Source organism: Oncorhynchus keta, chromosome 37, assembly GCF_023373465.1.
Source record: "Oncorhynchus keta strain PuntledgeMale-10-30-2019 chromosome 37, Oket_V2, whole genome shotgun sequence".
NCBI classification, from domain to species: domain Eukaryota; kingdom Metazoa; phylum Chordata; class Actinopteri; order Salmoniformes; family Salmonidae; genus Oncorhynchus; species Oncorhynchus keta.
Genome location: NC_068457.1, coordinates 565,698 through 579,738, shown reverse-complemented (window position 1 = coordinate 579,738; position 14,041 = coordinate 565,698).

Genomic DNA, 14,041 nt, shown 5'->3' with positions numbered 1-14,041 from the left:
GACTGTAACCACCAGAGGACTTGAAAATGAGCCGGAGCTGAGAGGATCACCAAAACTAAAGGAATTTTGGTTTCAGAGCATTTTATATAAAAAAAGAAGGTATATAGCTTATCAATGTATAGGCATACTGTATAATAAAATCAACAATTGTGTACTAAAAATGTGAATGTGTTTTTGCAGAGTCTCAAAACATGCCGGCAACCATCTGTGAAGATCAGTGGACAAAGGCTGGACAACGGGCCGCTCCAAAAAAACACATGGTGGCCAAGAAAGTGGTTAGTTAATTAAGCTAGATTCTTAAAATGTGTTTTGTATGTTGGAGTCACTTTGAATTCTTAATTGATCTACCGTTTCTATCATAGGCCACTGTAATCGATGGGGGCTCAGGGCGGTACCATTCTGCTCATCCGATGAAGGTGCTCATGGGTGATATTCAAAGTTTGAAGACCGGGATTTAGTCATTGAAAGCAGACCATCAGAAAAAGAAACATTCTCTGAGGGCAGAGATACGGACGACAGAACTTGACCAACTGCTCACAGGTACAGCAAGGTCCGCCCTGACCGTTATGCTGTTTTGCTATTCTAAGGATGTGTAACCAAAGAGAGATACCACGAGTGGGCACAGAATACAAACTGGGATGGATCCGGAGGCAAATGTGGCACATCAGTGAACCTCCAGGTGTTCATCATTAATACTGTGTCTCAGAAGTTTCCGTCCATGACTGATGCAACCCGAAAAAGCATTAAAGACAGAGTTAATGAGTACTTGAGGTCACCGAGAAAGTCTGGACATGGCCTGCTCTCCCTTATGTAAGGAATTAGGCACTTTCCCATGTTTACTACAGTATGTATTGTATGCTATGTTTACTTGTCAGACTGCAAATTAGCCTAAAAAACAAATGCAGGTGGCTTATATCTTTAAAATGCTTTATTATCCATATGTAAAAACATATATTGTAGAGTACTGTATTTCTTCATCAGCATCTTGAAGCATTCTTTAATAAAATAAGGATAAAAATACTCTTTCAAAATGCTGATGTTTATTTAGTTATGGATCCATCATGAATTACTTGTTCAAATATGCCATGATATTCTTGAGATATGTGTTGACTGAATATGGGCAAGCGATGTCTGCGTTTTTGTATTTTTCTCGCTTTTCTGCGGGAGCCATCATGTGACCACTTGCTAAATGTGGTCCCTCACGGCTATTCTTCAACATAAATGTGTAAAAAGACGTCACAATGCTGTAGACACCTTGGGTAATACGTAGAAAACGTAAGCTCATTCGTAGCTCATTCACAGTCATATAAGGAGTCATTGGCATGAGGCAGTTTCAAAAAATGCGGCACTTCCTGATTGGAATTTTTATCTAGGTTTCGCCTTTCTGTTGCACTCACATACAATATCTTTGCAGTTTTGGAAATGTCAGAGTGTTTTCTATCCAAAGCTGTCAATTATATGCATAGTCGAGCATCTTTTCGTGACAAAATATCTTCTTTAAAACGGGAATGTTCTTTATCCAAAAATGAAAATACTGCCCCCTAGTTACAAAAGGTTAAAGGAGGAACTACTGTACATACTGGATTGATAAGGAACACTGCCATAGCTATTATTATTATTAGTATAATAATGATTTAAACGTTTGAACAAGTTGGGACAACCCTTCAGTTAACTACCTATCAGTTATCCAGTAGTAGTAATAATGGTTCCTCAATGTACATTTAACATATTACAACGTAGGCTGTGTTACAGCACTACTTTTGGTGTCCCCCTCAAGAATTGCTGTTGAGAAAATGTCATGTAATTGTCTCTTCCAAAGTTGATATCAGATTTTCGCCCCTGTCCTTATATTAAGCAAAACAGACAGCACAGCACCATTTTCTTGTTTATAAAATGTATGGATAGCCAGGGCCACACCCCAGCACTCAGACATTACTTATAAAAGATGCATTTTGTGTTTAGTGAGTCCGCCAGACTATAGGCAGTATGGATGACCACGTGTTCTCTTGATAAGTGCCTGAATTTCACAACTTTCCTGTCATGCTAAGTATCCAAAATTTAAAAAATACTTTGGGTTGTCAGGGGAAATGTATGGAGTAAAAAGTACAATATTTTCTTGTAGTGAAGTAAAAGTTGTCAAACATATTAATAGTAAAATGAAGTACAGATATCCTCAAAACATACTTAAGTCATACTTTAAATTATTTTTGCTTAAGTACTTTACACCACTGGTGATTTGTCACTAGGTGTAAATAATTAAGTACAGTAGCGTGTCCCCCACTCATTCTCGATGTCACTTGATCCTCCGTGACCGGCATAGCTGTGCTATAAATAGAGAAACCCAAGGTTTCTGGGCTGGCCCAGATTAGGTATCATGATATAATTACCACATATTTTCAACTCATTGGCTTCATATGGAAACTGATAATGAACATTAAGTGCACAATTCATCCATAAATGTGTGTCTACAGTGGTGTGTGCATGCATGTGTGTGCTTTTATGTGTGTGTTGGCATGTTATGTAACATCCTCTAGGCCAGCCAGGGACAATTGGTGCATTGTCTCCAAGCCTCTGAGGGGTTCCACATATCTGCAGAGTGGAAACCCAGGCTTCATAGTATACCTTTACTCAATTTAGAGAGACAGCAACACACTACTCAGTTCTCTATTCATTAAGACAATGTAGGCCTTTTCTTCTCTGCCTACCCTGAAATCTCTCATGGCATGGTGTATATGGATATGTGCATTGGAGAAAACCAAGCATTGGAAGTGAAGTAACTACAATCACATTCGAACACTAACGAGTTTGTTGTGGTTACTGAAATTATTTTAAGGCTTCAGACTAATAGAGCATGTATTTTCCATTTAAAGTAATCTATCGAAGCCCTTACTATTTTGTTAAATTACAAGATATATCCATTTAAGTTTGTTCAAATCAGAGACGCCAACCTCGTCTCAAAGTGTTTACTAGATAGCTGACTACCCGTCAACTTTTCATTGCTTAGCCCGGTGCGCCCTCCTGTGGACTTTTAAACATGGTTCTTCGTCAGTCTTTTAAAGTGTTGCAACCAAATAATGTCTCATTTGTTTTACAGATTCATCTTATACTTTGACAAAAGAAGATTACTTTATTTATTGACTTTATATTTTTTGTTTAGTACTAAAATATGAATGACTATGAATAATTTACATCAATAAAACAATCAGTGATGTGCATTAACATGAACCAGGAAAACACTGTTGCAGTTTTTGTTTCAGTGACACTTGAACATTAATTAATAAATAAATACATATCAAAACAAAAAAACTCCAAAATCTCAACCTCCATCCCTATATTATCACAAAATCTCAATTAAAGTCCAGCTCCACTGCTACCTCTGGAACCCACTGCACACACCGGCAGTGGAACCAATGCTTACAATAAATCAGGGCACTCCAAAGGCACCCCAGACTTGCGCTCCCGCTGAGGGCTTAAAGGTGGATCACTTTCCCCGCAGTGAGCACAGCAGGTGGTGTCTTTTTATTTGAACCCCCCACACAAAAAAACAGATTGACATGGTTGCAAATGTTAAAGTTTTACAGCCACAATAGTAGCTGATACAACTGTGAGAAAAAAATAATATTAAGTACCTGAAGGTGGTACCATGAGTGGAGTGACAGAGGTGGCCAATGCAGCTTTTCTCTTCGTTTTCTGTGCTGCAGTTGAGAGAAAAGGTATTGTTAAACAGAGCATGTTTCATCTTTTTTTTACACCAATACCTCTGGAGGAAGCTGCAAGGGTTTTGGAGGAGGTGGATATTTAAAGAAAATTATGTGTTAAACATAGCAGTTTTAGAAAGCATATAGTTACTTTTTCCATAATTTAAAGGGTAGGAAGCATAAATGTAACCTCATGTAGTAACATATGGATTTGCATTAGGATACGCAGCAAAGTTACACTTCACTTCTCTATTTTTTGAGTTTACAGTGGGGCAAAAAAGTATTTAGTCAGCCACCAATTGTGCAAGTTCTCCCACTTTAAAAATATGAGAGGCCTGTCATTTATATCATAGGTACACTTCAACTATGACAGACAAAATGAGAAAAAAAAATTACCAGAAAATCACATTGTGGGATTTTTAATGAATTTATTTGCAAATTATGGTGGAAAATAAGTATTTGGTCAATAACAAAAGTTTATCTCAATATTTTGTTATATACCCTTTGTTGGCAATGACATAGGTCAAACGTTTTCTGTAAGTCTTCACAAGGTTTTCACACACTGTTGCTGGTATTTTGGCCCATTCCTCCATGCAGATCTCCTCTAGAGCAGTGATGTTTTGGGGCTGTTGCTGGGCAACACGGACTTTCAACTCCTTCCAAAGATTTTCTATGGGGTTGAGATCTGGAGACTGGCTAGGCCACTCCAGGACCTTGAAATGCTTCTTACGAAGCCACTCCTTCGTTGCCCGGGCGGTGTGTCTGGGATCATTGTCATGCTGAATGACCCAGCCACGTTTCATCTTCAATGCCCTTGCTGATGGAAGGAGGTTTTCACTCAAAATCTCACAATACATGGCCCCATTCATTCCTTCCTTTACACGGATCAGTCATCCTGGTCCCTTTGCAGAAAAACAGCCCCAAAGCATGATGTTTCCACCCCCATGCTTCACAGTAGGTATGGTGTTCTTTGGATGCAACTCAGAATTCTTTGTCCTCCAAACACGACGAGTTGAGTTTTTACCAAAAAGTTATATTTTGGTTTGATCTGACCATATGACATTCTCCCAATCTTCTTCTGGATCATCCTCTCTAGCAAATACTGGGTGGGGTGAATATATTTTAGGACTTTCTGTTAACTAAAATCATCATCATTAGGGATTATTCAATATTCTCTTTATTTTGTTGTTCAGTGAAATCATCCCATGTGATGTCAAATCATTTAATTAAAGTTCAATTCGTAACTAAATTGTTTTTTTTATTTCTATTGGAAGGATTTAATCTTTGACTGATCAAGAACCTATGCTGCAGGTTCAAATATAGAACAGAGGCAAACCCATGATGATAGCCACTTACGGTACACATGTGTAAATCCAAATTATGCTTCTCATCTCGCCATGTCTAGTAAATATGCCAAAACTATAGGATTCTCGGGACAAACTCAGCTAATCCCAATGACAACTCCAGTCCGTTTAAAATTTCTTAGGGATCAAATCCCTTTGGCGGGATCAATTTGACAACATCCGGTGAAATGGCAGGATGCCAAATTCAAATTAAATATAAATATTTAACTTTCATGAGATCACAAGTGTAATACATAAACTTAAACCTTAACTTCTTGTCAATCCAGCCACCATGTCAGATTTTAAAAAGGCTTTATGGCGAAGCAAACCATGTGATTATCTGGATAGTTCCCCATCATACAAATGCATGACAAATATTTTTCAGCCAGGGAGGTGCGACACGAAAGTCAGATATAATTATATAATTCATGCCTTACCTTTGAAGATCTTCTGTTGGTACTCCAAAATGTCCCAGAAACATCACAAATTGTCCTTTTGGCTTGACACATGGAAACAACAGGACTACTTCTTTATTACTCAAAAGAAAAACATCAACCAATTGATAAAGACTGTTGACATCTAGTGGATGTAGGAACTGCAACCAGGTGCCTCGGATCTCTAGTTTCCCATAGAAAAACAATTGAAAACACAGTGAACTAAAACAAAATTCCCTGGATGGTTTGTCCTCGGGGTTTCGCCTGCCAAATAAGTTATGTTATACTCAGACATTATTTGAACAGTTTTAGAAACTTTAGAGTATTTTCTATCCAAATCTACCAATATATATATATATATGCATATCCTAGCTTCTGGGCCAGAGCAGCAGGCCGTTAACTTTGGACACACTTCATCCGGGTGTGAAAATACTGCCCCCTATCCCAAACAGACCCTTCCTATATTAGTGTCAGAACATACCCCAATTAATCTACTGGGAAGGGATGCTCTATGCAAAATGGGCATACACATTAAGTGCTCTCCTGAAGGGGCAATTACAGATAAAACAGGACTAAACCTACAAATGGTAATGACAGAAGGAACAGCAAATGTGTATTGGTTAGGAGAAATTTAGACAGAAATAGATGAATGTAAAGAAATGGGGACGGTTTATCCAGGTTCAGATAGCTGAAGCAACATCAGAGTGCACAATGCAGTAGATAATTTATTAGAACAACTTTGGATAATAAATGTAAATGGAATGTCAGTACCAATTATGTCCCAGTACATAATTATATGGAAACAGGGGGAAGCAGACTTGGTGGAAAAAAAGTGTATACTATTTCTGATTCTGTTCCACACATTACATTGCTAGAAAGTAAGGGAGCTATAGAAAATGATTTAGGTCCCATGATGAAACAAGCAAAAATAAGCAAGTGGAATAAAACAGACAATCCACTGATTTATCACTCCACAGATGAACCCTTTATTAAAATACTGGTCACAACAGTAAGGAATGGGCACCCAAAGGAGGTCGAAGTTACAGCTAACTAGCAAGTACAATTAGGAGATCGCACCAGATAACCAGCAAAGGCAGGGAATGGAAGAAAGTGTACCAAATGAGGTATGTTCACAACATGATACAGATGTTGGATTGGTAAAATCAGCAAGTCCTGTGTGCATTAAAGTAAAACCAGACGTTAACCCCCCGTGGAAAGCCCGATACTATATGAAACCTGAAGCGGAAGAAGGTATAAGCATGACTATTGAAGGGCTAATAGAAGCAGGGGTATTAATAAAAACACAGTGCTGCTGTAATACACCTCTATTGCCAGTCCTTTAAACAGATGGAAAGATATGGAGACTGGTACATGACTAAAGAGAAATAAATGACATAACACAGGACTGGCTTGCGGAAGTTCCAAACACTAATACGCTGCTGACCAATGTTCCCTCAGATGCGAAGTATCTTACAGTGATTGATTTCTGTTAAGCATTTTTTAGCGTGCCCCTGGCGGAGGAATGCAGACATCTGTTTGCGTTTACGTACAAAGGAAAAACAGTAAACATATATACTAACTCAGAAAAGTGATGGAACACCCATACAACACCACAGATAGATTGTTAAATGAATGACTGCATTAATGTACAGCACAAAACTGGCGATCGTGAAGTGTCAAGCATATAAACAGGGTAATGATTTTATTAGAGGTAATAATGTGTCAGATGAAGTGGCTAAAAAAGCATCAAAATGCACCATTCCAATATTAACAGACCCAATGGTTATCAATGAATCTACACCTGAGCCAGATGACATAATTAGAATACAGGAACAAGCTGGGCCCTATGAGCAATCCATGTGGCACCAAATGGGGGCAAACAAAGATGGCAAGGGACTATGGAGATCCCATGAAGGAATCATAATAGCACCCACTATGTTGCTTAATTTGCTTATTACTGATGCACATGGTTTTGACCATTGCACAAGCGGGGACGTGATAGAAGTGATAAGAAAAATTAAATAACAAGGATAGTGGTCACCATATCTATTTACAGGCAATGGTAGATGATGCACTAATGAGATGTAAAGCATGTGTGCAAAACAATGTACAAATAGGGATAACCACACCCATAGGCCACATACCAGTCCCAGACGGACCATTCCGACACTTAGTAAACGACTATGTGGATATGATAAAGAAGGTAAATGGTAAAAGATACATGTTGGTTAAAATAGAAAGATTTAGTAGATGGGTAGAAGCAGTACCATCAGCAGATATGGGATCAGGAACAGTGATACATTGTTTTTACCAGAGAAGTAATACCCAGAATAAATGGTGCCCTCAAGGCTAAACTGAATACAATCTGTGCTAGCGTGAAGCTTAATTGGGTGTATGCACTAACACTTGCTCTAATGAGTTACCGCATGCAAACTGACAGAAATATGCTTCAAACCCCGCACGAAATGCTTACGGGTCGACCCATGCCAGTGCCAGGTCTAAGAGGGCCCTATAAAGGTCCCTCATTAGAGTTATTAGAAATGGAGTTAAAAGCATATGTGAGACAACTAACTGCTATACATTAAGTTATTTATCTCCAGGAAAAAGAGTGAGAACCTGAAACAGGACCAGAGGTTCCCGGTCCGGTGATCCCAGGAGATCGGGTCTACATCCGAGTGTTCCGGAGGAAGTGGAACAAGCCAAGGCAAGAGGGTCCCTGCAAGGTGGTCCTAGCCACACCAACAGCCATCCAGGTGAAAGGAGGCACTACATGGTGCCATCTAAACCACTGCACCAGAGATCCGGAGGGAATCGGCACACCAGCGAGCCACGAGGAAGCTGAGGATATTGATACACCAGACAGGAGCCAGGAAGAAGCAAAGGGACCAAACTGCAATTACCGAGAGTCAACAGGCACTCCTTCCTGAACACCCAGAGAATCAGAGGAGGGGAGATAGTGATATGTGCACTGTTATTGATGGGATATCTACTCTGGCAGATACCCTAAACACAGGCAATGATACAGGAGAAGGAGAAACAACATGACATGAATGGGATTTCCCCGCCATCGACTTCTCTGCCCTCTCATGGTCCCCCTAACAGGGATCTGGTAAAAGAACAACTATGGAGTGAAGCAGAAGAAAACAACTGGTATGAATGGGCTCATTATACAGCGTCTAAATTAAGACAGACAAATTGCGCATTCTCCACTGAAATAATTAATGGTGGTACGTAATCCTTATGACTATAGGGATTGTGCTGACTTTAATCAAAACCCTTGCTATTTGAGAAGATCAGAAAGGCCTTATTGTCCAGCTGAATGTTTGTCATATTTGGGTAATCCACACAATCAAAGATAATATAACCAAACAGGCTGGGGAAAATCTGTTAAGAATTGGATGTACAGGTGGAGGCAAAGAAGTTAGAGACCCCACGTAAATATTTAATAGATTACAAACAACCATATGAATGTTTTAACAGCACAGAAGGACAGCATGAGATGAGGAAGTTTAGAGGCACATGTGAGACCACCTGGCACTTAACTAATAACGCCAAATGAAATGCAGACACACCAAAAAGGGCTACGTATCAAGCATCCGGAAGTTGGGTGGGAAAAGTAATTACTCACGATAGTTGTCAAAATCAAACTCTAGCACTACCATTAATTGCACCATATGAAAAACAGACTGTGGTCGAGGCAGATTTTTCTAGATATGTGGAGTGAAAAGATTAAGGGCAACATTACCAAAAGGATGGACAGGCCTTTGTGCAAGGGTTAGGTTGATTCAACAGATAACGGTCACTGCATGGAATCCTAGAGTATCACTAGGAAAACTGCAACAAACTACAAAACATAGAGTAAGGAGAGAATATAAGTCTGACCCCAAGGTCTATTTGGATGGATCATCATATTGAACCATTGGATTGTGCAATGTGTCAAAGGGGTGATTACCCATTGTGTTGTGATGAAGGGTGTGTTTAGTGAATATACATATATTCAGTATATCAATCGTTGAATGACAATATAAAGGATGTTAGACCTTCTGAGTATTTGTTTCATCTAAACATGTAACATAGGGTTTTTTCAGTTACAAGAGTCCTCGGACCATGCACTTAATCCTCTGACAGATTTATAACTTGTGCTAAAATGGTTGTTGGAGAGGTGTCCGTGAGGGAGGGCCACATGTTTAGGTGTCATATTGAGAATTATGTTATCAGGATTTAAGAGGTTGAGTTGATTGTTTTTATTGTATTCTACATAACTGAGAACCTTGGGCGAGGCAAAGCAATGCATGCGCATGCTTATACACAGTGTGTTAAAGGCTAATGGCATGTAGCAGTCTTATAATTGCCTATAGTAATCTGTACTTTTTATTTGTTGGAAATAATGTATGGACTCGCCACCAATACACCAATGTAATTGATCCAAGAAACTAGAGAGGGGGGAAACCCCACCTAGAGTAAAGAACTTAGATTTGGAAACAATGGTGGAGTAAATCTGAGGAGATATGGTTAATTGCATAAAGTGGAGGGACGATGAAACTTGTATAAGCATGAAACTGTATAAAAGGAGTGGACTGAGACGGAGTCCGGCAATTGCTCAATGGACCAACTCGGCCTGTTACTTTGTAATAAGGTCTATTTGAATTCACAGGCTCCGGTATCTGAGAGATATTACTGAACCAATGTTTCCACGACAGTCCTCAGGAGACTTCCAGTGGAGGTGCTGGGGTTGTTTAACCAAGTTGAGGTGCTGATCAGAATTTTTCATGTGGTGCCAGTGTCTTCATGTGAGGCTGAGAGGAGTTTCAGTGCACTTCGCAGGTTGAAGACTTGGCTACGGGCTAGCATGGGCCAAGAGAGACTGACTGGCGTAGTTGTCTGTAATGTACTTAAAGACAGGCTGGACAGTCTCAAGAGGGAAAATATCGGGCAGCAAATTGTTGGATCCATTGAAAACAGCAAACATATGTTTGGTTCTTTTGTTCAGTAGTGTGTATAGCAGTGGTTCTCAACCTTTTTGGGTACTGGAACCACTGCATATTTTGAGGCAAGACAGGCAAGGTTTTGATCGGTCTTCAGAGACCCCAATCCCCTCTATGTTATATGTAAAGTTACTGGAGACCTTGTGGTACTAAATACATTCATTACATGTTTTTTTCCACAGACACCTTGCAATTGCACCAAGGACCCCTAGGGGTCCTCAGACCACTATTTGAGAACCTCTGGTATATAGTATGATATTTGTTTAGTAATTTTCAGTTTTTAGTACATGACAGGATACTTACTCATTATTTATTTTATGTTATTTTATTTAAAATTGCATACTTTGTGTGACATACTTGTCCATAGCTGTTGTTTGAAGAGTTGAGACAGTGACTGAACAATAAATAAGTATTTTTGAAGGATATTTTGGTTGATATATTTTGGTTATTCAATTAAGTAGTTCTTCACTTTTAGAACCGTACTTATTTTGAGCTTTTTGTTCTTATACAGCTATTGTGGTAGACTCAGGCCAGTAGCACATATTTAATGACTATATAAATGTATCAGAAAAATTCAAATAAAAAGGTAAATTCAATACTTAGACCAACTTTGTGATGGTTCTTAATGGAGATTCTTTGAGATGAGATCGCACCATGCTCATACTATTTACGAAAACTGCACCCTTATACAGTGTACAGTACCATTGCCACCAATTGACCTATCTTGGTGTTGCTGGTTGTAAATACAAATACCTGCATACATATTGGACTGATAAGGAACACTGCTAACTATTAGCAGTAGTATTATAATAGTAATAGTAGTATTATAATGATTTAAACATTTTAACAAGTTGGGACAAATCTTCAGTTAACTACCTATACATTATCCAGTAGTAGTAATTATGGATCCTGAATATACATGTAACATATTACATCGTAGACTGTGTGTTACAGCAATAACTTTGGTGTCCCCTTCAGGAATTTCTGTTGAGAAAATGTCATGTATTTGTCCCCTCCAAAGTTGATAACAGATTTTCGCCCCTGATTACAACATTACACGTGGCATGAGTATGTGGGTTGCGTTGTTTGACCTTGACAGACGTACCTGTATCTGTGTGGCACAAAAGGCACAGTAGACTTTCCATAATAATTTCCAAAATCACTAATTGGAGTCTGTTTTGTGTCAAATCTAAGAAAAAAAATCTATCATACTTTTAATAAAGATTTAAGATGGGACATGAAATATCGGAATTGGTATATTAAATCAAACACCTTAATTAATTGTGGAATATCTTATAAATTAGACTGTCTCACATGTCTGTTCTGGATGAGTTGAGACTAACCGGGTGAACTGCAGATTTCCACCTGCAAAAAGCCTGTGATATATCTAGTACAGTCCACTGGCCAGTAAACAAGAAATGTCATAGGTTCAAGCGATCTCCAACAACTGTACTTTATTTTTGGATATATCATAAATATTAAGGGCTATTTGTTGGTGGAAATGTTTCATAATAATACACCAGTGCTGTCAAAAATGTGGTTGTCCTTTGCTTTATATATATTTCCGCACTCTGAGGTTTGAGTGATTCTGTGAAATTGTGAAAATTATGATAGTGACATTTTAGTGTAAGAGCTGTTTGAAAAGACCACCTAAAATATTCACCTGTTTTTGGTGGGATGGAGTTTTAATAGGGTAGTAAGAAAGAGAGTTCCTACCACCCATTACCAGACAGTGGTGGCGCCACTGTTCTGAATATGAGGCCTCATCAGTTCACCAGGTTGCTGTGAGCTCGTCCAGAAGGGACACGTGAGAATGGATATCAAGTAGTAATCTATTAAAAATAGTAAATATTTTACAAAAGATGACTGTTTTTGCAAATAATGTGTGCATAAGGTGTGCATGTTTGTATGTGTGTTGGCCTGTTATGTAACATCCTCTAGGCCAGCCAAAGGACACATGGTGCATTGGCAGTCTCCAAACCTCTGAGGGGTTCCACATATCTGCAGACTGGAAAGTCCTACAAAAACAAACCCACACTTCATGGTGTGCCATTACTCAATTTATAGAGACGGCAACACACTATACACAGTTCTCTATTCATTAAGACAATGTCAGCCTTTTCTTCTCTGCCTACACTATAAATCTCTCAAGGCATGGTGTATATGGATGTATGGATTTGAGAAAACCAGGCATTGGAACTGAAATAAGTACAATCACATTCTAACACTAACGAGTTTGTTGTGGTTACTTAAATGATTGAGGATAATATATTTAGTGTATTACCCAGAAATACATTAAAAACAGAGGTTTCCTAGGGCTTTTGGGGACTTTTTTTATTTTTATTTAGACTATTACAGCATGTATTTTCTATTGAATGTAATATATTTAAGCCTTGAATTGTAAAAATAAAAGGAAAAACAAAACAAATAAAGCATGTTCAACATTTACAGTAATACCAGTACCACTCTACAATGTAGATGAGGACGTCTGATATTCTTCTTACATACAGCTGCTAAAAATGCTGGGCAGTTCCTCAAGGAAGGAAGTTCCTTTCCCTGACTATATTACTATTGCTGCCTAAATCACCATCCATTCTTCAGGATTTGGTTTTAGTTTCCTCCAATCCCAAATAAACAATCATTTGAGCCCCTTGATATTGAGATCTGAGAGACTAAAGGCCATTATATTGACATTAAAATACTGTATGTAATTGTTCAAATCAGAATTGATCCGGCTATATTTATTTATTTAACCTTTGTTGAAGATGGTGGAGTTTGGAGAACACAGCATCACTTTGGGACATGGACATTATACAGTCATAATTACCACGACATTGGAAAATAGTCTGTGTTGATTCTAAACGTCTGACTTCCTTTAGGTTCTTGGATTGAAATCAAAAACAGGTCATTTCAAAAGTAAATGCATCTTACAGGTGAGTTAAGACTTGCACGCTATAACCGTCATACATTTACTATCTTATTACCTTACAGTGGTTCCTCCTTTAAAAGTTGCGGGACTTACAGGTTTAGTACGGTACCCTGCGTCACCACTTCATTGCTCCAGACCAGCGCAACGGGGAGTTAGAGCACTGATTATGCTTTTGGGTCCTACTGTGTCTCGAACGGGAATTATACACTAGCACAGGATGCCACGGCGGTGAAACACCGCTTCCATTAATTTCAAGGAAGGAAAGAGGTGAGAAGCAGAGAGGGCGGGGGAACTTTGGGCGGTGTGAAAGTGGTGTGGCAGGCGGTGAAATAAACTTTTCCTAACCTTTATGCAAATCCCCAGCGGCGACCGCTGGGCGATGACCAATCATATCGAGTAGCTCCCATGACGACCCAAGGCTGGAGACTTTCTTCAGCAAAGATGGCTGACAAAAATACTAGGATGGAAGCAAATGTAAATGATTATAACGTCATAACGAATCATGCAAAAAATTTATAGTTGACAGGAAAATGTTAGTTAATGTAGAGACAAACGATTATGCATATTTTTTTATCATAAAGTTAATTTACAAAAATCTCGATTTAGCAAGCTAGCTGACTAGCGAACAATAGCCAGCTAACATTAACTAACT